This window comes from Erythrolamprus reginae, chromosome 4, assembly GCF_031021105.1.
Source record: "Erythrolamprus reginae isolate rEryReg1 chromosome 4, rEryReg1.hap1, whole genome shotgun sequence".
Lineage (NCBI taxonomy): Eukaryota > Metazoa > Chordata > Lepidosauria > Squamata > Dipsadidae > Erythrolamprus > Erythrolamprus reginae.
The window spans coordinates 83,355,106-83,381,865 of NC_091953.1; the positions used below are offsets into that span (position 1 = coordinate 83,355,106).

The 26,760-nt window shown below is 41.2% G+C and overlaps 1 protein-coding gene and 1 long non-coding RNA gene across 3 annotated transcripts in view; one reads left to right on the plus strand and one right to left on the minus strand.

Annotated features, from left to right (window-relative positions):
* The window catches only part of GLRA2 (glycine receptor alpha 2), a 197,202-nt gene that overhangs the window by 59,875 nt on the left and 110,567 nt on the right, over positions 1–26,760 (minus strand). The window lies entirely within an intron of this gene.
* LOC139166765 (uncharacterized) overlaps positions 1–26,760 on the plus strand; it is a 51,882-nt gene that overhangs the window by 20,999 nt on the left and 4,123 nt on the right. Inside the window, exon 2 of the long non-coding RNA XR_011559032.1 lies at positions 4,145–4,257. This is a non-coding gene — a long non-coding RNA (uncharacterized lncRNA). The remainder of the gene's footprint in view (positions 1–4,144; positions 4,258–26,760) is intronic.

Below are 26,760 nucleotides of genomic sequence, written 5' to 3' on the forward strand. Positions count from 1 at the left end.
GGTTTTTGGCACTGTGCATGCCAAAAACCAAGACTGGATTCAATTGAACAATAAAAGGTTACATTAGAGCAGTGATGGTGAATCTTTTTTTCTTCGGGTCCTGAAAAAATGTGCATGCACGCTATTGTGCATACGCGAGTGCCCATGCCCATAATTCAATGTCTGGGGAGGGTGAAATCTGCTTCCCTTATCCTCTGGAGGTCCTCTGGAGGCCGGAAACCACCTGTTTCCCAACTTCTAGTGGGCCCAGTAGGCTCTTGGTTTGTCCTCCCCAGGTTCCAAAGGCTTCCCTGGAGCTGGGGAAGGGTAAAAACGCCATCCCTCACTCCACTGGAGGCCAAAACACCCTCCCAGAGCGAGCCAAAACTCAGCTGGCTGGCACACACATGCATGTTGGAGCTGAGCTAGGGCAACAGTTTGTGTGCCAGCAGATATGGCTCTGCATGCCACCTGTGGCACCCGTGCCATAGGTTCACCATCACTGCATTAGAGGGTCACAACCTCTAACTCATGCATTCTACTAGGAAGGGAAAAACAATGACCCCAGACCTGCTGGCATAAATGTGTTTTCAAATCCTTTCGGAAGACTAGGAGTATGGGGGTGGTACAAATCTCTAGAGGGAGTTGGTTCAAGAGGACTGGTGCTACAACAGAGAAGGCCCTTCCCCACAGTCCCACCAGCCAGCATTGCTTGGCTGATGGGACCTAGCGAAGGCCAACTCTGTGCTATTTATTGAGTCGCTGGGAAACTTTACCCTTAGATTATCCACTGTTGACCTTTCCCAATTCCTAAGAGGTCATAAGGGGCATGCACAGGGGTGGGCTACTGCCTGAATGGGAGGGAACGCAGTGGGGTTTCCCCCCATTTGGGCAGGAGGCTCTACCCCAGAGCACCCAATTTGCACTGAAAGATTTTGAAAGAAAATGCAGGGCATCCTGCACAAGACACACCCACAGTGTGGTAGTAAAAATTTTGGTACCCATCACTGGGCATGCATAAGTACACCAGAATGCTTTCCGTCTCCTGTTCTAATGTTTCTCTTTTACTAGTATCATATATATAAATATTGTGATATCTTTGTATGCCACTTGATACGTACTTGACAAACCAAAAAAACAAAGAAATTTTAAAAAATTGCATTCGGAGGCTAATCGGAAGCCAGGGCAGCTTGCGGAGTGCTGGACTAATATAGGACTATCTGGATACCCCCATAACATCTCGCGCGGCTGTTTACTGGACTAACAGAAGTCACCAAACGTTCTTTAAGGGTAGCCCCAAGTAGACCACATTGCAGTAGTTAAGCCTAGAGGTGATGAGGGCGTAAGTGATTGTGAGATGAGAAGAGACTCCCTATCCAAATAGGGCCACAACTGGAACACCAGGTGAACTTGTGCAAAAATTCCCCCTAGCCACAGCCGAGAGATGTTGCTCTAACCTCAGCTAGGATCTAGGATATCAAGCCTCCTTTAGTATTTTAATTGAAATGGTTGAAATTTAAACAATGAAACAATCACCTCAGGTTTGCAGTTTTTTATGAAACAAAGGATAAATAAATAACCAATGGGGGGGGGGGGTACCTTTTTCTAGCACAGCATTTTCTTAATCCCCTGCACTAAGGCACTATGTGAGATGGGGTTTATTATATCAGAGTGTGCTAAGGTTTATGCAATTATAATTTATTGGCTAGAGTGTAGGAGTGTAAGCCTCAACAAATCATACTGTGAGTTATAAACATAATCAAAGAGCTATAAATACAAATGGATAAGATAATCCCTTTGCAAGTCCATTCTGTTAGACTATGTTAACCATATATAAAAACTATCACTATATTAATACTGGTAATATGATTGTTAGCATTCAGTGATAATCATTATGCAATGCAGTGATATTGTGATAAGGTGCAACTTTATACCATGACTTTGTGTGAATGGATACTTGTGAATTATTGAAAAATGCGGTATTTATTCAAAGCAGATCAAAAAGGCAAAAAAAGTTTGTTCAGGAAGATTATAGTTTATAGATTAATGGAAAATAATGGCCTTAGGCATACAAAAGATAAGGGAGATGCAGTTGGTGCAGCAAAAGGTGGTCCACAAATCAATAGACATTTCCAAGTTGAATGTATGAAGTATTCTCAAATCCCAAGAACTGGAGAAAAATGCTAGCAAATCTCATTAAGTACTGTACTTGATATAACTTGGGATTTGGATGGCATAAATATTTATGTATGATAAAGTCAAGATTAATGTGGATTTTAAGTCATTATGTTAGAGATGCCATAAGGTAAATATAGAACAGAGATACTATAAATCCAGATTGTGACGAAAAACATCTTTGCAATTCTCAGCACAAGAAGCATTTTATAGACCAATAATAATAGGCAAACACAAATGGACTTAATTTATCATGAATTTTGTCAAGGAAAATATAAAATAAAACCAAAAGAGTAACTGGTGGCAGAGCGATAAAGTTTTCAATGGTTTTCGATTACAATTACTGGAAAGATTTAAACTACACAAAAGAATTCATGTTTTTTGTAAAATCAGTGCACAGGATGCAACGTTTGATTCAAAACGGTTTATTCAATACAAGACAGGTCAGCCAACAACTCTTCTGAAGCACCAAATCCCAACAAGGGCAATGTCTAATCTGTTTCCCTATTTATACTTTTAGAGCGTGGGAACTTTTTTAGACAACCATTTATTTTTGGCGGCATTCTAAGAGCTAGCCGCACTAGAACCAATCAGCGGCTAGCTGGCTGTTTTAGTCGGACACAACAGTTTTGAATGTTGTACTGTATGCCTGAGTTTGATACAGAATTGTGTACAAATGATGATTGGTAAAATGTATTATTGCAGGAGAGACGGAGTAACGACGCGGACACAAGAGCTGGATTTAAACTGGGTCATTTTTATTAAAATAAATTTGCATAATTTATTCAACTAAATTAGCATAATTAACCTAACTTAACTATGACCCAAACAATGGACCTGCAGGGTCAAACAATTGCTTCCGGGGCGGAAAATGACGTAACATAAACTTCCTGGGCAACATATGGGCATAGTTCCATGCTAGTCCAGGTGAGGGACCCCTCCCTCACCTGAGACCCTGCCATGCACTTGCATGTGGGAGGTCCCGCCAGCTAACCCCTAACAGGGGAATTAAATGTGCGGGACCCAAAGACAGGTTCCCCCCAACTGCTCAGGTTGTCACTACCACAAGATAGGATAGAACCTGTCAATCATCCCCAAAGATGCCCAACGGAGAACACGCAGTTGCTAAACCACCACCCAGTTTTCCGCCCCTAACCTGCCTACCCAAATGACCAAAGGTAAGCCAATTATACTAACAGGTGCAAGCACCCCCTAACCACTTATCCTTCTCCACAGTGTGGAATAGGTGAAAAAACAGTTCGGCTAACAGGCCAGACCGCAAAAAATTCCTATTCGGCCCCCTAGGGCGACCCATAATAGCACACTGAAAATAGGGAGGGCGGGCGGGTCTCTGCTCTTGACGATGTCCAGGCAAAAAGGCTGAGCCCGGGCCTGCATGCCCTTTTATAGGGCTGGCAAGCCCCGCCCGGACACGTCACTAATCAGGCCACCCTGGCCTGATTTTCGGCCAAAGTCTCGCGATCTCGACCGAGATCCAAGATGGCAGCTATGCCATGTGTCCGCAGTCTCCCCAAAGCCTCCTGCAAATGGCGCCGGTAGGTGAGGTCTACCGGCGCTATTTTTATTGAAATTTGAAACAGAAGAAAAACAAGTAAAATAATGTATGATAAAATGGGCTAAAATTTGATTATAATATACATATGGAACAATGGGAAAAATGGGACTGAATTTTATACTATCTTATAATTTTAAAGATAATTTTATAAAAATATATCTCATTAGCATATGCCAGCAGAGAAATTTTCTAGAATGTAAGAAGCCAACTACTGGCAAAAAAGGCAGGAAAGGATTTTACCAAGTTTAGTCAATGTGTAAAAAAGCTAGAAAATTCTGGATTCAAATACCTACACTTAATATATAATTTAGACCAAAGGTTTTTCTTTTAGGATTGATGGACAAACATTTGAAACAAAATAATGCACCTTTTTTTGTACATGATAACTGCAGCAGGATTATTTTATGCACACAGATGGAAAGATTCACTGCTACCAATGGTGGAAGAGTGACTGGTAAAGATAATGGAACTTGCTGAGATGGCTGAGATTTGAAAAATGAACAATATTTAACAAAAAAGAAGATAAGGTATACTAACAAACCATCCATTTTGGGTCTCTGGTGGACTAAATATTTGAATTATTAAATGTGACAACAAGTTAATAACGATTACTTCTAACTTCTGACTTTTTAATAAAGAGTTGTTGCAATTCTTAAATCATTGACTCTGACATTAAGGTTGCCAAAGATGCCACCTAACTTTATCCTCCCAAAGTAGCAGATGGTATTCCTGGCTAGTGTAAGGTATAGTTTGCTTGTTGGCCTATGTTATTATCCAAAAAGATCAGGATTTTCATGATCTACTGTTGCTGTGGTCTTTTCAGAGCTCAGAGCCTTCCCCTTTATCCTTTTTCTTTCCTCTGTGCAGTTATTTTTTTGAGAATAATGTTTCAGGACATATAGCAAATCCGAGGTTGGACATGGAACACAATGGCATCATAATGCGACTTAGCAAATAGGATCCAGTAATGTGCTGATGTACATTGGGCAAAGAATAGTAAGTTTCTCAGCTTTATGGCAAAGTTTCAGTTGGCCAAGAAAACTTACTATTGATTAAAAAAAAGCAAACCCAAAACAGCCAAAGCTCTATAACTGAGTAAATTCTATTTCTGTGCTTGGGCATATTATTATTTCCCTTTGAAATCATTTCTCTTTAAAATAGCCTAGAAAATATAAGAGGCTACATTGATTCTTTTGCTGCTAGCTTCTGTGGCCGCTAGCTTCTTCTCTTGTTCTTTTCTTCTAACAATTTCAGCATCCCTTGAAAGCTTGAGATATGCTAATATTGGAGCATTTATTACTTTAAAAAGAAAAACCTGAAGAATGAATCTGCTTTCATTCCAAGGAATTTCCCCAGGGATGCTGAATGCTTTGTCTTATTTTTAGTTATTCTTACTGTCCAATAGCCATGAAATCATCCAAGTTCAGAGTTCAAAGAACTGGTAGTTGTGCCACAGCTAGGCAAAGATAATTATGGACAAAATTTTACATTCTTGGAATGTCAGTAGAATCTCAACTGTCATTGCTAATTAGCATTATAATGATGAAATGCTTGTCTCACCAATGAATTATTTTTCACATATAACCTACTGACCTTATTCTTCCCATATAAGTTGACATTTATTCACCTATCAACTTGAATTTAGAGCCAACAAACATCAGGTGAAGATTGTCAGATTAAAGGAAGAAAAGGTGAAAGGTGGAATGTTCTGGATCATTAAATTATAACCAGCTCATGAAATCTGAGTTAGACAAGCTGGCTTGAGGTCTTGCCTTCTTTTTTAAACAAAAATCCCCACATCTTTAATAGTTACATTAATGCATTAAATAGGCTGGAAAATTTAAAAGGTCTTTGTCTATTGCCAGGTTTTTGTTTTTTAATTTTGTATTCACTAGCTATTTATTTATTTTGCTTATTTATTACAATACATTTTCTATCATCATATCCTAAGCTATGTATGTTTTACAGCAGTAACAGTAAAATTATATTGTCAATAAAATTATCAATAGTCAGTGAAAATAAAAGTGCTCATTAAGGCAGTCAAAACCCCCCAAATAAATATACTTGTGAACACAGTATAAGCTGTTGGATCTGTCACAACTTAAACCTCTAGATAGAAATAATCCTTGGCTCCATTTGTTGAAAAATATATACCGTAGTTTTATTAGAGGTCAAGTGTATTGCAGTATTGCAAAACCAAAACTAAGAATTGCATGCCAAAATTCCTAAATTTAACCTTTCCCTCACCTAACTGCCTCCCATTTAACACCTATGTGTAACCAATCAGATTCAGGCAAGATGTTTTAATGTAATTGTCAGTCCAAGTAAAATTTTGTATTCAGCACCTTCTTCCAGCCAGATGACTTTGAAGCAGCATCTGGAGGAGACAACATAACTTATTTCATTTCCCCACGCATTCCACATTTCATCCATCCTCCCTACAGTTAATGGCAGTCTATCATGGCTTAGCAGCAAAACACAAGCAAATATAACATGGCAGCTGACAATAATCACTCCAAGGCAGAACCCAAGCAGCCCAATTCTCCTACTTCCCAAACGCACATCAGAATATATGTGTGGGAATAGGGAACAGGCTGATCTGACCTTAGGAAAAAACTGATCTATAACAATGGGGCTGCACCAAAGTAAGACTACACTGGGGCTTTTGCCCCCTTACCCTAATATGGTGTAGGAGCAAAAAACAACTCTCCCTTGAAGAATCAACAAAATACATTGATTCTGTTCAGAAGACATGGTCCTGAATCCAACTGGGACCCTAAGCTATGTAAGAGTTTACCGATGAATACCAATGCAGAGCCAACAAACTTGGTGTTATTCTGCTATTGCAGCTTTCATGAGTTATGTTATATCTGCTCAGTTACAGCCGCAGATTTGAGCCGGGCGATAGGTGTCCCTATCCAGGGTGCTGATTGGCCGCCAGCCCGTAGTTACAATGTAAGCGGGAAGTTTCTCTCTGCTGGGATTGGGTGCTGCCTCAGGCAGCTTGTTATATATAAGCCTGTGTGTATGTTATTGTTCTAAGTCTGTACCTGCCAGGCCTGGCATGAGTTCTGTAATAAACTACTGAGTTACCTGAGGCCTTTATTACACTGGCGACGAGGTAGCGAGCCTATGCGGAAGTTTGACAGTTGTGACAGTAAGTCAGGATGTCTGTACAATTAACATTCGCCCCCTTTGATCCTCAAGGGGAGACGTGGGACTCCTATGTCGCCCGTTTTGATTGTTTCCTGATCTCAAATGGATACCAGGACATTTCGGGGGATAGGAAGAGGTCGTATTTCTTGGGGTTTTGTGGCCCCGATATGTTTGAAACAGCTCGTGCCCTGTTTGCCCCAGTTTCCATCCATGATGTGTCTTGGGGGGATTTCTTGCAAACGTTACAAGACCATTATGCCCCTGCCTCTTCGAGGTGTGCTCGTCGCTACACTTTTTATCAGCGAAATCAAGCCGAAGGGGAGTCTATTAATGACTTTCTGGCTGCTCTCCGTAGAGCGGCGTTATATTGTGAGTTTGGGGACCTAAATGACTACCTTTTGGACAGATTAGTTTTCGGAGTGAGAGACGGTCGCCTCAAGCGGCGCCTCCTGGCAATCCGGGATTTAACTTTTCAAGCAGCGGTGGCGGAGGCTCGTGCTTTCGAGTTATCTACACAATCATTGGCATCTATGGACAGCTCGGTTAATGTCACACAAAAGGCAGCCACTGTGGTGGATAAACCCAAGCTGGCCCCAGAGGAGGAGGGCGATTTAGGGGTTGAGGAAGAAGAAGTCTGCAGGTTGGCTACGAATCGGGCTAGAGAAGCACCGACGGGGCGTCCTCGTCCCCCTTTGTCGCCATGCCGTGGTTGTGTGTGGGGGGTCATTTTCGCTCAAATTGCCCATCCCGAGATGTGGCGTGTTGGCGCTGTGGCGCTAAAGGTCACCTCGCCAGAGTCTGCCGTTCTCGTAGATCCCCGGCGGTCCCGTTCAGGGAGCAGCGTGAGTTCACTGGCTTCAATCCTCGGGGACAAAGGAGATTTCCCCCCACTAGAAGAGAGGACTGCAATGCGGTGTACAGCTACCCTCGTCCTGCTTCTTCTTATGTCAGGAAGACCACCGGCTCTGCTGAAAAAATTTCTGTGGTGGTTCAATTGGGGGGTTCTCGGTGTAACATGCAGGTGGACACAGGCTCGGCTCATTCTTTGATTTCATGGGCCACCCTCAAGCGTTGTTTCCCCACATGGAAGAAGAGTCGCCTACTGCCCTGCGCTTTGAGCCTGAGGGATTACCAAGGAGCTGCAATTCCTATCATCGGAGAAGGCCGTTTTGCAGTCCAATTTAAAACTTTCGCCAGCAGACTGCCTCTCGTAGTAGTGGATGGACCTTTTGCAAGCCTGCTTGGACTGGACTGGTTCTCTTCTCTGGGACTCTCTTTGGAGGGGGTAAATGCAATTAAGGGGGAGTCGGGATTTGAGCAGCTGGCACGGGAGTTCCCTGCCGTTTTTGACAGTAACTTGGGTCGTTATACTGGTACCCCCATTTCGTTCAATTTAGATCCAAAAGTCCCAGCGGTTCGCTTAAAGGCCCGCCGTGTCCCTATTCCCCTCCGTCCTAAGGTAGATGCAGAACTGGACAGATTAATTGCCCAGGGGGTTTTAGAGCCGGTAGATCAGGCTGCGTGGGAGACCCCTGTGGTGATTGCTTTCAAGGGGGATGGGGGAATCCGATTGTGTGGGGATTATAAGTGCTCTGTGAACCGTGCATTGGCCCACCATTCATACCCCTTGCCAGTAGTGCAACAGCTGCTACACACTCTGGGGGAGGGTCGGGTGTTTGCTAAGCTCGACCTATCCCAGGCTTATCAGCAGCTTCCCGTAGACTCCTTGACAGCCGAGGCCCAGGCGATCATCACCCATAGGGGGGTATTTAAATGCCACAGGCTGCAGTTCGGGGTTTCCATTGCCCCAGGGATTTTCCAAGGTTTGATGGAGTGGCTGTTATATGGGCTTGAAGGAACTGTGCCATATTTCGATGACGTCCTGGTGTCGGGGAGTTCCACAGACGAACTAATGGCACGAGTGAGGAAGGTTTTGGTTAAATTCAGGGAGGCTGGGCTTAAACTGAAAGCTAAGAAATGCGTGTTTGGTGTGGCCCAGGTCGAGTTTCTAGGCTTCACGGTGGATGGACAGGGGATACATCCGACCCCTGAAAAGATTCGAGCCATCAGGGATGCCCCCAGGCCACAATCCAAGGGGGAGCTCCAAGCATTCCTGGGTTTACTAAATTTTTATGCGGTCTTCATCCCGCATAAGGCATCGGTGGCTGAGCCTTTGCACAGACTTCTAGACAAGCATTCCCTTTGGCATTGGGGAAAGAGGGAGGAAGCCGCGTTCATGGGGGTTAAGGAGCTACTTACCTCTAACAATATTCTGGCTTAGTACTCACCTGGGTTGCCTCTGGTGCTCACCTGCGACACTTCTCAGTATGGGGTGGGCGCAGTCTTAAGCCACAGACTGCCAAATGGTACAGAAGCTCCCCTGGCTTTCTTCTCCCGCACGTTGGCTAAAGCCGAACGAAATTATGGCCACATCGACAAGGAGGCGCTGGCTCTGATTGCGGGAGTCCGAAGATTCCACGAGTACCTTTATGGCCGTCACTTTGAACTAGTGACAGACCACCAGCCGTTATTGGGGTTATTGTCTGGTTCCCGTCAAAGCCCTGTAGTAATATCCCCCAGGATGTCACGTTGGATCGTTTTCCTGGCCAACTATAATTACACCTTGTTATATAAACCTGGGCGCCATATATCTCATGCAGATGCGCTTAGCAGATGCCCCCTGGCCGAAGTTTTAGTGGACCCGGCACCTGCATGTTCAGTATTTACGCTGTCAGAAGGGGGTCTTATCTTATCTGCAGCCGAGGTAGCTTGGGAAACGGGGCGGGATTTCATCTTGTCCCAAGTGAGGCAATGGGTGTTAAGGGGGTGGCCAGTCTCAGCCCCTGCCGAAGAGTATGTGCCTTTCTTCAGGTGTCGAACCGAGTTCTCTGTGGAAAGAGGAATTCTGCTGAGAGGATGCAGGGTGGTAATTCCGAGTAGACAGCGCAGCCAGGTATTAGCTCTTTTGCATGATGGCCATCCAGGCATTGTACGCATGAAAAGCCTGGCTAGGGATTACGTGTGGTGGCCGGGGCTGGATAAGGGGGTAGAGCAAAGAGTGGCAGAGTGTAGGACATGCCAAGAGAACCGGCCTTTTCCTCCCCGGGGGGAGCCATTGGCGTGGGAGCCGCCTGCAGGCCCTTGGGCCCGGATACATATTGATTTGGCCGGCCCCTTCATGGGGCAATCCTTCCTGGTGATTGTGGACGCACACTCTAAATGGGTGGAGGTGGTGCACCTAAAATCCACACAGTCGCAAACGATTATAGAGGCATTGATGACAGTATTTGCCACACAGGGTTTCCCAGACCTCCTGGTTTCTGACAACGGCCCGCAATTCACAGCGGTGCTGTTCGAGTCGTTCTTGGCATCGGTGGGCATCTGTCACGCGCTGACCTCGCCTTGGCATCCGGCCAGTAATGGCCAGGCGGAACGGGCCGTTAGGTCAGTCAAGGAGTCCCTGAAGAAGATGACTGGGGGTTCGTGGCAGAAGAAGCTGGCAGACTTATTATTAGCACAGCACACTACTCCCTGCGTGGCCACAGGCAAGACCCCGGCAGAACTGTTAATGGGTCGCAAACTACGAATAGTTTTGGACAGGCTTCATCCGTGGTATTCACAGTCGGTGCCTTGGCCAGAAACCCCGGTCAGGAAGGTGAAAGTGGGAGATACGGTGTTTGCGCGCTCGTATTCAGGAGAGCAGAATTGGGCAGAAGGTAGAATAAGCCGGGAGCTGGGTCCCAGGTCATTTGAGGTCATGTTAAGGGATGGCCGAGTGTGGAGGAGACATTTGGACCAGATTCGGATAGATAAGGGAATGAATACTGGCGAGGAAAGGGGTCTCTGCCACCCCGGGAATGCCCTGGGGGAAAGCCTAAACCGGGGCGGAAGCAATGTGGAAACTGACAGCTCGGAAGAAGCCTTGCCACTTGTAAGCGAGGAAAGCCGAGGGGCGAGTCCGGAGACCAGGGAGGAACAAACAATAGAGCTACGGCGATCTGGACGTCTGTGTAAGAGACCGGAATATTTGAAAGATTACGTGTGTGCTAACGAAAGGGATAGGAGTGTTATATCTGCTCAGTTACAGCCGCAGATTAGAGCCGGGCGATAGGCGTCCCTATCCAGGGTGCTGATTGGCCGCCAGCCCGTAGTTACAATGTAAGCAGGAAGTTTCTCTCTGCGGGGATTGGGTGCTGCCTCAGGCAGCTTGTTATATATAAGCCTGTGTGTATGTTATTGTTCTAAGTCTGTACCTGCCAAGCCTGGCATGAGTTCTGTAATAAACTACTGAGTTACCTGAGGCCTTTATTACAAGTTATGTGGTGCAGTGGTTAGAACACAGTACTGGAGACTCCTTCTGCTGTCTGCCAGCTACCTGTGATTTGGCAGTTGGAAACTCAGCAGGCTCAAGATTGACTCAGCCTTGCATCCTTTCAAGATTAGTAAAATGAGAACCCAGATTGTTGAGGGCAACAGGCTGACTCTGTAAATTGCTTAGACAGGCCTGTGAAGTACTGTACTGTGAAGCAGTACATGTCTAAATCCTAATGCTATATTGCTATTCATCCACTAGCTGGCAGGCAACTGCATTCTGTTTCACTTGTTAATTTCTGCCCAAGAGCAGTAACTTATAATAGTCTAACTTAAAAGTTAGGGAGGCTTAAATTTCAATTTGATTCAGATTTGCCATTTTAATAGCTAAATGCTAAATAAATTTTTCATCTTAGAAAGATACACAGACTAAAGGTTTAAATAAAATTGGGATATTGAAACATTTATAATAAGATTTGGAATTAATGATAAAATACAAGCAGCTTCTTGGGGGAAATACATTTTTACAACATAAAACATAGATAAACAGTTTCAGGATTTCACAAATTATTATTATTATTAATATTTATATTGACATGCCACCCACTCCAACAGGACTCAGGGTGGCTAACAATAGTCACAAATACTAAAAACAGTTTTTAAAAAATACAACAGTAATAAAACAACAATGTTATAAAATACATAATGACCTAAAAAGCCATACATACACACAGTCATTCCTAATTCCAGGCCTGCTGGAAAAGCCAGATCTTAACGGCTTTCTGGAAGACTGGTAGGGTGGAAATAGTACAGATCTCTGGAGTCAATTGATTCTGAAGAGTCAGAGCCGCCACAGAGAAGGCTCTTTCCAGAGGCCCCACCAGCCAACATTGTTTGGTGGATGGGACCAGTAATGGGCAGCCAAAACTTTTACTGCCACGCTGTGGGTGTGGCATATTTGTGGGTGTGGCTTAATGGTCATGTGACCAGGTGGGAGTGGCTTGCCTGCCATGTGACCAGGTGGGAGTGGCTTGAATGATCATCATTGTTCAAGTGAACTGTTAAGTCCTCGACTTACAACCTTACCAGTGTCACTCGCTGGGTTGACAATTTGCTTCACACTTCCTGGGTTGCCCCCCCCCCCCGCCTCAGGCTGGGTAGCTAGGCAAATGGGTGCTGCCAGAAACATAAATGCTGCCAGTGCCGCTACCACCCACGTCTTCTGCTTGCACCTCAGGTGGGAGGTGGCCACATGAGGCTGGAGGGGAGCCGGGCAGGAGAGAGGGAAGCTTGTTTGAAGTCAGGAAGGGGGAAAGAGGAAAAAAGCAAGGAATGCAGACGCAGCAGCAGCAGGGAAAAAAAGGAGAGCCGAGCTGAGCCCAGTAATCCAGAATGGACAGTCACCGATCAGCTGGAACTGCGCATGCATCTTCATTTCCACCATTGGAACTGCATTCCACCCCATCCTGCCTGCTGCCCACCCCTGGATGGGACCCAGAGAAAGCCAACCCTGTGGGCCCTTATGGCACTAGAGGCGACTAAATATTTTAGGTAGAGGAAAGATAGATGGTGCAAGACATTCTAACAAAAATACTGAAGGACACTTTTGAAGAGCTCAATTAGAAAATAGCTACAATATCAACAATGTCAATAATGAAGTCTGCTTCTATAAATAGAATTATGTCCAAAAATGGTTATTGAAGAAATGTCAGATAAATTTTATCTGACAAAATAGAGATGGTATTGAAAGGAGAATTGCAACTGACAGACCACGAAAATGATTTAGAAATGATGTTTCACTGGATCTATAAAAGAGAGTGGTAGAGGTTTTAAAATTTAAAAGGAAAATATAAATGAAAAACCCAAAGATTGACTTAGATATTTTTTCCCTATTGGATTTATAAGAGGGGCTTCTTACAGTCTTGTAGAACTTTGTGCAATGGGACAAAGAACAAATGAAGAAAAAACAAATTTTACTACAATATTTATTCATATTAAAGATTAAGATGAAGGAAAAAATAAAAGGTTTATTTGATCAAGATTAAAATAATATCTGTTGGTACTTCTGTTTCCCCTTTAGCTGACACCCAGGTCTGAAAACATGATGTTTTATGGATTTTCTTATTGATAAAAGATTAGATATGGAACAAAGAGATAAATGTGTGCAAATTTAGAGAGAGTGAAGGGTTACTAACTTTGTTTATATGTTTTGTGAGGTTGGGAGGTTTTCTTTATATAATTTTTTCTCTTTATTGTTACTTTTTATTTTTTATTTTTCTTTATTTTTTCTTTTACTTTTCCCATCCTCTTCATTCTTCTTTCTTTAAATTTAGTCTGCATTAAATTTATTATTACTAATGGATTGGGAATTCTTACATCCTATTCACCTGACTTTCCCAGCTGGTAGTATCTATGGTTGGGCCCATGTGATTTCTGGCTCCATCCTTCTTGAGCTGACATTCTATCTACAAGCTCAACTGGAGCAGCTTCTTCATGATCACTTTCAGACGGAGAATCTGAGTCCTGAGCCTAGACCAGGGTTGTTAAACTCACGGTGTCAAAGCAGCATCACATGACATATTGGGACTTCCCCCCACTTCGCTCAACCTGATGTGGCCAGCGCATGATGCATCCATCCAATGGCTGTGAGTTTTTTCTCTATAAAATACTATCAGTGTCTTGACCCATTGACTGGAGGCCATAAGGGACCAGATGGGAAAGAATGGACTCAGGGTCAATTTTTACAAGATTGAATAGTTGTAGGTATTTGCTTCTTCTTCTGCTAAAACTCTGAGAACTTTCTGTTTTGTCTTGGATGAAGTACAATTCTCCACACAAGAATGGCACACTCTGGGGTGGAGTTTTTTGGTCAAAGTACAAATGGCAGCTATGGCCAAGACATTGTTTATACAGATTCATCAATTATTCAGGGCTCAGTCACCTCACAAAGGCAATACATCCAACATGGCGCTGTCCTTGAAATTATAACTATTCCAAACATCAGTAGATGTGAGCAATAATGGGTATGTCTCAGTATGCCAGTTAATACCAGTATTTTACAAGCACTTCTGTGCTGTGTGTCATTCAGATTCTAAATGCAATTCAAGACATTGGGCCCAGTAATTTGAGGGACCACCGACAGTATCTCCAACAGATACTGCCTATGCTGTATAATTAGCCGGAATGGATCACTGCAGAATTTTTCTATTAAACAATGTTACCTAGGAAATGTGCCTGCACTCTGGAACAGATTCCTTGCAGAGTTTCATATGGCTCTTAATCCAATGATGCTCAAGAAATCATGGGGAAAAAAATCATTGAAAACATGGTTGCTTGCCCCAAGTCTGAGGTTTAAGAATTTGAGGTATTTTTTACTGTTATATTGTTTACTGTTCGTTGTTTGTAAACATTGTAAAGCACCCAGGATCTTTGTGAATTGGGAAGCTTCTAAATCTTACTAACAAGCAAGCAGATAAATAAATTACATGCTTACAAACAAACATTTTAAACCACCAAATCCATGGGGGAAATGTTTAATGTAAAGGTATGGAAAGAATCACATAGATTGAGACCAAAGCTGTGTCTTTGGGATCATGTTTTTAAACAATGGTTAGAGATCAGTGAGAAATGGAGAATTCTAATGATATTTTGTTGAATTTTCAAAGGTCATAGTTTGTTCTTTGTGATTATTGTTATGTTTCCTGTTTTAGAACAATAATAGAGGTGAAAGTTGTAATCAGTGATTTAGTAATAATGAAATATGGGAGGTATGCCATTGTCTTGAACCATTTAACCAGAAAAGCGCTTCTTGAAGTTCATCTTAATTAGTCATGGGCAAATCAACTGTAAAACATTTAATTAATGACATTTGTTTTTTCCTCCAGCTGTTCATCTTCTTTTCAGCTCAGAAAGAGAGCTTTTGTCCCTTTTCACAATATCTTCCATCCTTGTACTTCTCCTTTTCAAGTCTTCCAAAAACAAATACTTTACTCTTCTTCAATATTTCAATCATTCAGTACAATTCAGTGTAATACCATTAAATGTAAATCTTAGTTGCAGCTGAAGATATTATTATTATTATTTATTAGATTTGTATGCTGCCCCTCTCCGAAGACTCGGGGCAGCTCACAACATAACAATAACACAATGCATTACAAATCCAATAGTAAAAATTTAAAACCAATTAAAAACATTAATAACATAACCAATATTATTATAAAATCTCCAACTACACAATCATACACATTCAAACCAGTCCATCATACAATAGAGGTCAAAAACATAACAGGGGGGGGGGTAATTATCCCCATGCCTGGCGACAAAGGTGGGTCTTCAGCATTTTATGGAAGGCGAGGAGGGTGGGGGCTGTTCCAATCTCTGGAGGGAGTTGATTCCAGAGGGCCAGGGCCACCACAGAGAAGGCTCTTTCCCTGAGCCCTGCCAGCCAACATTGTTTAGTTGATGGGACCCGGAGAAGGCCAACTCTGTGGGACCAAATCGGCCGCTGGGATTCATGCGGCAGAAGGTGGTCCCGGAGGTATTCTGGTCTGATGCCATGTAGGGCTTTATAGGTCATAACCAACACTTTGAATTGTGACTGGAAACAGATCCGCAGCCAGTGCAGGCCGCCGAGTGTTGATGAGACATCGGTATACCTAGGGAAGCCCGTGATTGCTCTCACGGTCGCATTCTGCACGATCTGAAGTTTCCGAACACTTTTCAGAGGTAGCCCCATGTAGGAAGTTTTGCAGTAGTCAAACCTCAAGGTGATGAGGGCATGAGTGACTGTGAGCAGTAACTCCCTGTCCAAATAGGGCCGCAATTGGTGCACCAGGCAAACCTGCCCAAACGCCTTTCTTGCCACAGCCGAAAGATGATGTTCCAATGTTATCTGTGGATCGAGGAAGACACCCAAGTTGCAGACCCTCTCTGAGGGGGTCAATAATTCCCTCCTCCCCAGGGTAATGGATGGGCAGATGAAATTGTCCTTGGGAGGCAAAACCCACAGCCACTCCATCTTGTCAGGGTTGAGTTTGAGCCTGTTGACACCCATCCAGACCCTAACTGCCTCCAGGCACTGGCACATCACTTCCACTGCTTCACCGACTGGACATGGGGTGAAAATGTATAACTGGGTATCATCGGCATACTGATGATACCTCACCCCATGCCCTTGGATGATCTCATCCAGCGGTTTCATGTAGATATTAAATAGCAGGGGGGAGAGGACCGATCCCTGAGGCATCCCGCAAGGGAGCAAACTGTCTATTAATATTCACTCCCTCCCTTCTTCTAGCATGGCTTTCCTTCATCTTGATTATTATAAGAAATTTAATCTTAACTTTAAAAATCCTGGATCCCCTTTTCACTTGAAATTATATCTTTTCTTAAGAACATGGAGAAAATCACCAGATTTTCATAGCAATAGATAATTCTGTCTTCCCTTCCTAATGAATCATGGGGGTGTGGGAACAACCTCTTGGGCTCTTTGGAAAATAATTAAGAATTGTAAATTCTGCTTAGAAAAAGGTCTATTTTTATTACGTGATCTAAACATAAGTGTATCCATGGATGATAATAGAAATAACATACTTAAAAAGTGATTGTATAGCATGAAATCTTAAAATAATTAGTAAATGATATAAGGGTAATGAAAGCTTTTGAATTTGAGTAATATGAAAAATGAATCTTGGGGAAAATTGGCATTAAAGAAAAGAAATAATGTGAAATATTGCTAAAGAAAAGAGAAAATTGCAGAAAGAAAATACAAGTGTGTATTAAAAAAATTAAAAGATATATTAATCAAGTAATGGAATCAATGGAAAATGAACATAGCAAAAGAGAATGTGTTAAGTGCTTGAGGGAAACTAAAGAGAATTGTGATGACAAGTGTTGAAGAACTTTGAAAATATTATTATTATTATTATTATTATTATTATTATTATTATTATTATTATTATTATTAATTAGATTTGTATGCCGACCCTCTCCCTAGGCTCGGGGCGGCTTACAGCAATAATGTATAATGTAACAAATCTAATATTTAAAATATCTAAAAAAAAACTTATTTAAAAAGCAAGACATAAACACAAACATACCATGCATAAACTATATAGGCCTGGGGGAGATGTCTCAATTCCCCCATGCCTGATGGCAGAGGTGGGTTTTGAGGAGTTTACAAAAGGCAAGGAGGGTGGGGGCAGTCCTAATCTCTGGGGGGAGTTGGTTCCAGAGGGTCAGGGCCACCACAGAGAAGGCTCTTCCCCTGGGTCCCGCCAGACGACATTGTTTAGTCGACGGGACCCAAAGAAGGCCAACTCTGTGGGACCTAACTGGTCGCTTGGATTCGTGTGGCAGAAGGTGGTCCAAGAGGTATTCTGGTCCGATGCCATGAAGGGCTTTATAGGTCATAACCAACACTTTGAATTGTGACTGGAAACTGATCGGCAACCAATGCAGACTACGGAGTGTTGGTGTAACATGGGCATACCTAGGGAAGCCCATGATTGCTCTCTCCCAAAACCAGCCAGGAGGGACACGGATCCAGTAAACAGGTGGCAGAACTCACAGCTCCAATGGCCATGTCCACTTCATCAGGTGTCACCAGATCAAACTCTTCCCAATTATTATTATGGAAACTATGAAAAACGATGCTTGGTGAATAATAAAGTAAAAAGGACAAGAAAACTAGTTATAGATAAACAAAGCAAAAGTTATAATGTAAAAATATAATTATAAGAATGAAGCCAAAGGAGCTATGAATAGTTGAGACTTTGAAAGAAGGAGAGTCAATGTTGATGGTGTTGTTTTGGAAATGGGTGAAAAGGACTACACAAGAAGCTTCCAACTAGGTGAGCAGATAAAGCAGATAGAAAAGATAAAATACTTTAGAATGTAACCAAAGTGAAGAAATACTAGCAAGAGTATTTTAGCAATTTGTATGAGAATGATAGTGGTATGTTAAAGGGCGTAATAGAAATGTACACTATAAATATTATTGTTAAAGATAAGAAAAATGAAGCATAAATAATTTGAGAGTGTAGATAAAGGATAAGATCATAGCTGCACATAGAAATAACTAGAGAAATGTTAAACTATGGATATACAGTAGTTGGCTGAGGACAGCCAGTTTGATACAGTGGTTAAGGTATCAGGCTAGAAAGTTGGAGACCATGAGTTCTATTCCTTCCTTAGGCATGAAGGCAACCATGTGACCTTTTTCCACACTTACAACCATTGTAACATCCCCAAGGTCATATGATTAAAATTCAGACTCTTGGCAACTGACATTTATGATGGTTGCAGTACCCCAGCATAATGTTATCACCTTTTGTAACTTTCTGATGAAAAAGTCCATGGGGAGATCAGATTCACTTAACAACTAATTCAGCAACCATGGTGATTCACTTAACAACTTTAGCAAGAAATGTCATAAAAGGGGGCAAAATTCATTTAACAACTGTCTCATTTAGCAAAAGAAATTTTGCACTCAGTTGTGATTGTAAGTCAATTCACGTAGCAAGCTTATCCTTGCGCCGGAATAATCATGTTGCAAATTCCTTGATAAATATATAAGTTTTATTGTTTGGAGACTCTAGCAGGATTGCACAGATTGGTACACTATTATCTGGGTTGACTGTCCCATTCCATTGAGTGTGCTAGCTTTGGGAAGGAGGCACATGGAGTGGCAAGGGAAGAGGAGGAATACCTGTCTAGCCAACCTGATCAATCAAATCAATCCCAGCGATCTGTGGGATGACAGATGTTGTAGCAGATCATCCTTCACATCCATAGCTTTTATTTAAAGGGGGGGAGAGTAGATAGAAGTGGAAACAACACTATTCTGCTTCGGAGCCAGACTTCTGCTTTTGATAAAGCAAATTTATGGTGATGTATGGTTAACGAAACAAACATCCAGAATTATATATGGAACATCATTATATTTCTTTTAAGCAAGAAAACTGTTTAAACATTTTTAAAGCTAAAACTGCTAATAAAATTAAAACTGGGTTTTAGGAGTCTCTCTCTGAGAACATTTTTTTAATGAACACAATGAGGAATGAAAATAGCTAATGAAAAATGTGTTTTCTGCCATAATGATAACTTGTTTACTTTTATAGTAAACCAACCTTTTTGTGGCTACAGTCATTTTTCAGTGTAAACAAGTATCCAGTGTTCTCTAACAATTTGTGTGCAATAAACATACTTGTTGTGGGGCTGTTTTAAGCATTTATTTCCACGCAAAGCAGGTCTTTTTAACCAATAATTTTGCTATTTTTGCATCATTATCTGATTAAAAGTACAGCTAGAGTAGAGCTGCAAGTAACAGTAAAATGAATGAGAAGATGGATGTGAATAGCCTAATTTTAATTTGAATGAAATTTGAATGAAATACAATAGGCAACCTTGGGAAAATTAGTCTTTCTCTAACTATCCTGTTTTATCAACACTCACTATAATAAATTGTGCTTACTCTAAGTTATTTGAGCATAGGTAAATTAAGGCATCCTTAAATTGAAATCCTGTCTGCACAAACCTATTTCAAAGTTATATTTTAAAATTTTTTTGTCAGGTGTGTATTGGTAGTATACAAAGATGTAACATTGTTTATATACATTATATTGATACTGATAATAGAGAAACATTAGGACAGGGATGGTAGGCATGCAGTGCACTTATGCATGCCCTTTACTGACCTCATAGGAATCGGGTGAGGGCAACAGTGAATAGTCTAAGGATAAAATTTTGGGGGTTTGGTAATAGAGACAGGAAGTGAGTTCCATGCATTAACTACTCAGTTGCTAAAGTCGTATTTCCTACAACTGAGTTTGGAATGGTTTACTTTGAGTTTGTATTTGTTGTGTGCCCATGTATTGTTTGGTTGAAGCTGAAGTAGTCATTGACAGGAAGGACGTTGTAGCATATGATTTTATGGGCAATGCTTAAGTCCTGCTTAATTTCATGTATATATTTCTGGATATATATCATATGTAGAAGTCAGGGGTGAAATGCTACCAATTTGGACTGGTTTGAGAAAACTGTTAGTGGACATGTGGACTGGGTCACTGAACTGGTAGCAACAGTTGCCTGGCCACGCCCCCAAAACAGGTTCCCGGTGACCTCTCACTTGCCCTACCCCACCCAATCTCTGCTTTTCAGCTTTACAAAAGATTGCATTACAAGGGATTATCAAAAAGTTTTAGGCTGAATCCAATCATCTAATCCCTGTAGCTTAATATTATTAAATCTGATAAGAAGCAATTTCCCAAGTTTTGGAACAATTGTACTTCTAGGATTTGAAACAAAACACAAAACTTTATGGAAGTTCTTGACTAACACACAAAGGGACTTCTGCAAGTAAAACATGTGCACAGTGGATGATTACTGAGCCACAGCTCTTTAGTCATTTGAAACATGTGTTGGAATTATGCTGGATGTGAGGAGGATCCTCCGGCTAGGATTAGCTGAGCGCTAAAACTGCACAGCAGGGAGCAGCAAGCAGAGAGATTTTTGGCTGATTATGAAAGATCCAACACAGGGACAGGAAAAAAGGTGAAAAGAGTTAAGGAGACTCGTCTGAAGCTAGAAGCAAGCAGGGACTGGGAAAGAGATACCAAGGGGAGTAGTCAGGATGCTTAGGCTGGGGGGTGGAAGGGGGGGGAGAGAAATCATCCAGAAGAATAAAAAGTTCAGAAAAAGGCATTTGAATCAGGGCATGGAGGAAGACAAGAATTAATCATTTTCAGGAGTTACAAATTGTGGGGCAGAGAAAATCATGTAATCATTCCTCAAATCAGAGAAATATCATCTGCAGGGTTTTAGTAACAGAGGAAGACTAAAGGTAAAAAGGAGAATCCACTATGGTTTAGTAATGATGTAAGGGCTGTAAGGGCTATAGCAGTGGTTCTCAACCTTTCTAATGCCGCAACCCCTTAATACAGTTCCTCATCTTGTGGTGACCCCCAACTATAAGTTTAGCGCCAATTCTTCCAACAGATCTTTAAGCTGATTGGCAAGAGGTCAGAGGGACACCCTCCTGTAAACACCTGATTGGTTGGATTGTAAAAATATGTTCCGAGATGCCAGAATAGAAGCCTTAGTTGCTAACACCATTGGAAATTTGTCTTTTCCCATGGTCTTAGGTGACCCCTGTGAAATGGTCATTCGACCCCCAAAGGGGTCCTGATCCCAAGGTTGAGAACCACTGGGCTATAGTCAATGTAAAAAAGTCTGCCTATAGGATGTATAAAGAGTCTGGAAGTGTAGCTGACAGGGAGGTGTATAAAATGAGACAGAAGGCAGCGAAACAGATAATTTATGCTGCCAAAGCTTCAAAAGCAGAAGAAATTGCCAAATCTGTAAAGAAGGGGGATAAAACCTTCTTCAGATATATTAGTAATAGGAAGAAGAAAAACTGCAGCATCACAAAGCTTAGTAATGGGGATAATATATATAGTACATTGATGGGAATAAGGAGGTCACTGACCATTTGAATAGCTACTTCTGTTCAGTTTTGTCAGAAGACAGATTCCAATATAATACTATGACTGAATATATAATGCAAACTTCCAGCTGTAGGGATTCAGCTCCAGTGATCTCAGCGGCTGATATCTTAGAAGAACTTGAACAATTAAAGATAAATAAGGCAATGGGCTCAGATGGTATCAATCCCAGATTTCTTAAAGAATTCAGATGTGTGATTGCTACCCCCTTGACTGATTTATTTTACCAATCCCTTTTAACAGGACATGTTCCTGATGATTGGAGAATGGCCAGTGTTGTGCCTATCCACAAGAAGGGCAGTAGAGAACAAGCTGGTAACTGCAGTCCAATTAGCTTGGCATCAGTTATAGTTAAAATGATGGAGACTTTACTCAAAAAGAAGATAAATCAGCACCTAAAAACCAATAAATTATTGGACCCAAACCAGCATGGCTTTACTGAGGGCAAATCATGTCAGACTAATGTCATTGATTTCTTTGACTATGTCACAAAGATGTTGGATGAAGGTGGTGCCGTGGATATTGCCTATTTGGACTTCAGCAAAGGCTTTGATACAGTTCCACATAAAGAACTGATATAAATTAGTGAAGATTGGACTTAATCCCTGGACAATTCAGTGGATTTGCAGCTGGCTAAGCGTAGATATCAGAGGGTTGTTGTTAATGGCGAGTATTCTGAACAGAGCCTGTCTACAAGCGGTATGCCACAAGGATCTGTCATATTCTTTTTAATATGTTTGTGAGTGACATAGGGGAAGGTTTGGTAGCTTTACTAGATAAGTGGTCAAAGCAATGGGAACTGCAGTTTAATGTTTCCAAATGTAAAATAATGCACTTGGGGAAAAGGAATTCTCAATCTGAGTATTGTATTGGCAGTTTTGTGTTAGCAAAATTTTCAGAAGAGAAGGATTTAGGGCCAGTGATTTCTAACAATCTCAAAATGGGTGAACAGTGCAGTCAGGCAGTAGGGAAAGCAAATAGAATGCTTGGCTGCATAGCTAGAGGTATAACAAGCAGGAAGGGGGAGATTGTGATCTGACTGTATAGAGTGCTAGTGAGACCACATTTGGAACACTGTGTTCAGTTCTGGAGACCTCACCTACAAAAAGATATTGATAAAATTGAATGGGTCCAAAGATGGGCTACAAAAATGGTGGAAGGTCTTAAGCATAAAACGTATCAGGAAAGACTTAATGAACTCAATCTGTATAGTCTGGAGGACAGAAGGGAAAGGGGGGACATGATCAAAACATTTAAATATGTTAAAGGATTAAATAAGATTCAGGAGGGAAATGCTTTTAATAGGAAAGTGAATACAAGAATAAGGGGGCACAATCTAAGGTTAGTTGGGGGAAAATCAGAAGCAACATGAGAAAATATTATTTTACTGAAAGAGTAGTAGATGCGTGAAACAAACTTCCAGCAGACGTGGTTGGTAAATCCACAGTAACTGAATTTAAACATGCCTGAGATAAGCATATATCCATCCTAAGATACAATACAGCAAATATTCTACAGTATATTATATGTATGTATACAGTATACAGTATTCTACAATACAGGAGTCTTCGGAGAGGGGCGGCATACAAATCCAAATAATAAAATAGTATAAGGGCAGACTAGATGACTATGAGATCTTTTTCTGCTGTCAATCTTCTATGTTTCTATGTTTGAGGCCTATTGTGCTATTTTAATATCCTTTTGTGGTAGTCATTATAGATACATCCCTCCAATCTTATTGCAACAAAACAAACATATTCTAATGAATGTGAGCAAGCTGATGAAGATTCACTTTTCTTGCTATTGCATCAGCCTCTGTTTCCCTAATATTTGCTGATTCCACTTGAAAGGATTGGGCTTAATTGCCCTTTTTTACTCAGTTGCTGAATATAATAGATGCAAATTTCACTTATGTTACATAAATTTTCAAATTTCTATTATTATTATTATTGGTGGTTGTACAATCAGCTATATGTTTAGACTGTATTTTACATTTTATCTATCTACTGAGTTCTTCCCAAGGAGCTAGATTAGGCAGGTGCTAGTATTATTATTATTTTGTAAAGAGAGAAGATGGCAAAAAGTAATGGGCAGTAAAGAGAAAGCAGAGCTGCTTAATTCATTCTTTGTATTGGTCTTCACACAAAAAGATAAAATAGCCCAACCTACCAAAAACATAACTATAAAAGACAGACTATGAATACAAATTTTATGTGTATTTTCATTTTAAAAGAATGTAGCCTGATTTGGCACTTTCTAATTCTTTCAATGTTAGGCATTTCTCTAAAGAAATAAATCTAAACAAACAACTACACCAAATAGAAAATTGCATGTCAGAAATATGTATGAATGTTTGTGCTGATCTTTTAAGCCTGCGAGCTGATGTGGAAATGTGAACAACTGGGCTTGTACAGGAAAACATGTTTCCCTTCTAGGAAGCTAAACAGATGTGTGTGTTTATCTATCTTCCTTGTCTATAGAACTATAAAGTAAGCAATTACTGTCAGGCAAAACTGGGTTACTGATGCCCTGATGTGGTATGGTGGGGAATGCTTGCACGCATGAAAGACTCCAAAGGCAATTCTAAAGAGTGTCATTCACTGTTCTTTTGATGTGTTAGTGTTTTGCACTGGGAAAAAGGAGAGCAGCTTTCCTGTTTTCTGAAACTTATTCAAACTATTCAAAGCTCTTAGTGTCACACAGACTCAACATCTCTTGAGAAAAGGAACAAACAAAAGGATGTTTGAGGCTCTTTTCTCTCTAGTCAGGCTGGAAAGCCTGAGAATACTCCAGGATCCCAGAAAAGGAAATATGTGAAATCAGCCATACACACACAGAGGGAGCCTTACATGTGCATCTTGTGTATAGTTCTTCAGCTCTATGTTAAATATGTAATTTTATAGGTCCAAATTACTCCAAATATACAGAGTTGCAATGTGACAGAGGTGCAATCTGACAATCTTGGAGTCCTCGTGGATGATCACTTAGACATGAGCTAGCAGTATGCAGCAGCAGCTAAAAAAGCTAATATAATTCTTGGTTGTATAAACAGAAGCATAGAACCAAATTCACATGAAGTATATGTAATATGTGAAACTATGTGAAAATGGCATAGAGTTTAGGTAGCTACCCATCCCAGTCCATGTTAGGCTACCAGACATAGCTCCTGGCCAAGGCTTTCATCTGGACATTTTGCTTTGTAACAAACAGTTTAAATTCAGGATCCACAGACCCCCTTCAGCCAGCTCCTCAACACCCAATGCAAGACTTGGGTGAGCATTTTGTCCTTGGTAGAGTGGCGTGCAACCTCGAGTGAGGTAACAGGGCCAGAGTGCAAACAGTCAATCCAAAGGACTGCAGAACCAAACTAGACAGTTATAATTGCTAGCTCAGGAAAAGAAAAACAAATACATTATAAAGGGATTCAAACCATCAAACTTCAGTTCACAAGGCTAATTTTATAAACTTGGGGTCAGCAGACCATGGGTCAAATTTAATTCACTGCCTGCTTTTGTATAGTCCATAAACTAAAAATGATTTTTAAAAAACATTTTAAAATGGTAGGAAAAGATGAAAATAAAAGTATTTCATGATTGTTTCATTATATGAATTCAAGTGTCAATGTCCATGAATAAGGTTTCATTGGAACATAACCATATGTATTTGTTTATGTATTCATTACAATTGCCTTTTTTCTACAATGGCAAAGTTTATTTGATTCGACTTCAATGCCACCCAATCCCATGGGACAATCCCAAATTAAAAATTCGTGAGACTTTATGCGGCGCTCTCATCGTTTTTCCCTGCTCCTCCCCATACAACAAGTTGCAATAACACAACAGCATTTTGAGTGCCTTAAGAATTGGAATACTGGAACATTTTATTTATTTATTTTCATTACCAGTACATATACTATATAAAAAAGTAATTTAAAAAGAGAGAAACATGTATTTTGAATGTCTCACTTTGAAAGCAAAGAGAAGGGTGGATTATTTTAGACCACCTGGCTGTCTTGGCACCGGGTTAATCAGAGCCTTGTACATCCCACACCGACTCAAATGGGCCCCCACTATGGTTTCAGGGACAATGAATGGATGAACAGGTTGGCTTACCATTGGGTCCTCCAGGCCATCATCCTCCCTGTCCCCATCTACCATTTAATCATGAACAGGTCAGTGCAACCAGAATCAGTCCGGGCACCCGAATATTGTTATTATTTTATTATTTGATTTGTATGCCGCCCCTCTCCGAAGACTTGGGGCGATGAACAGATGGTCAGCACAGCTAGAAGTAGCCATCACTGTGGTCTGTCTTGCTGCTGCTATAGCCTTACCTGCCACTTGCTTTGCTCCGTCCATCCACCCCCCAGGTAGGGCAGACCTCAGACTGGGGTTCAACAGGCAAAGCATCCTATTTCTTATTCAATAACAGTTTAAACATATATGTCAACATTACTAGATTAAACATTTATCACAACATTCCAATTCAAAGGAAACTAACAATTAGAATAATTTAAAACAATTTAAAATGGAATATTTGATCACAGTAGAATTTCTTCACAATAATAAAAAGGACACTGCACCAAAGTAAGACTTTTTTGTTAAGGAAACAGTTAAGGAAAACTGTTGGGGGGGGGGGGAGTTAATTAAATTGTGTTTGTTTGTAGCAACCTAAGAAATGTGTCCAGATAAAATAAACCTGTTGAAGACTATTACCATTTTGTTGAGAACATCTGCTGGAAGGATGAGAACATTGGTAACAACATCACAAGGCAATTGATTGTGAGAGATTTTCCTTGGCTGTTAACAAGGCAACAGATGTTACTAATATTGCTCAGTTGTTGTTTATTTGTAGAGTCAGTGCTGAATTTGAAGTGATTAAAAATTAACACCTCTGTGAATAGTTTGCATGGAACAACTATGGGTGAGACTATTTTCAAAGAAGTTGAGAAAACACTAATTCAGTACAACTGAAGTAGAATCTGTTTAAATGTGTTACAACCACTGGCAGTATGTATGGAGCAATAAAAGTTGCATGGTTGGTCAAATTTACAAAGCTTTG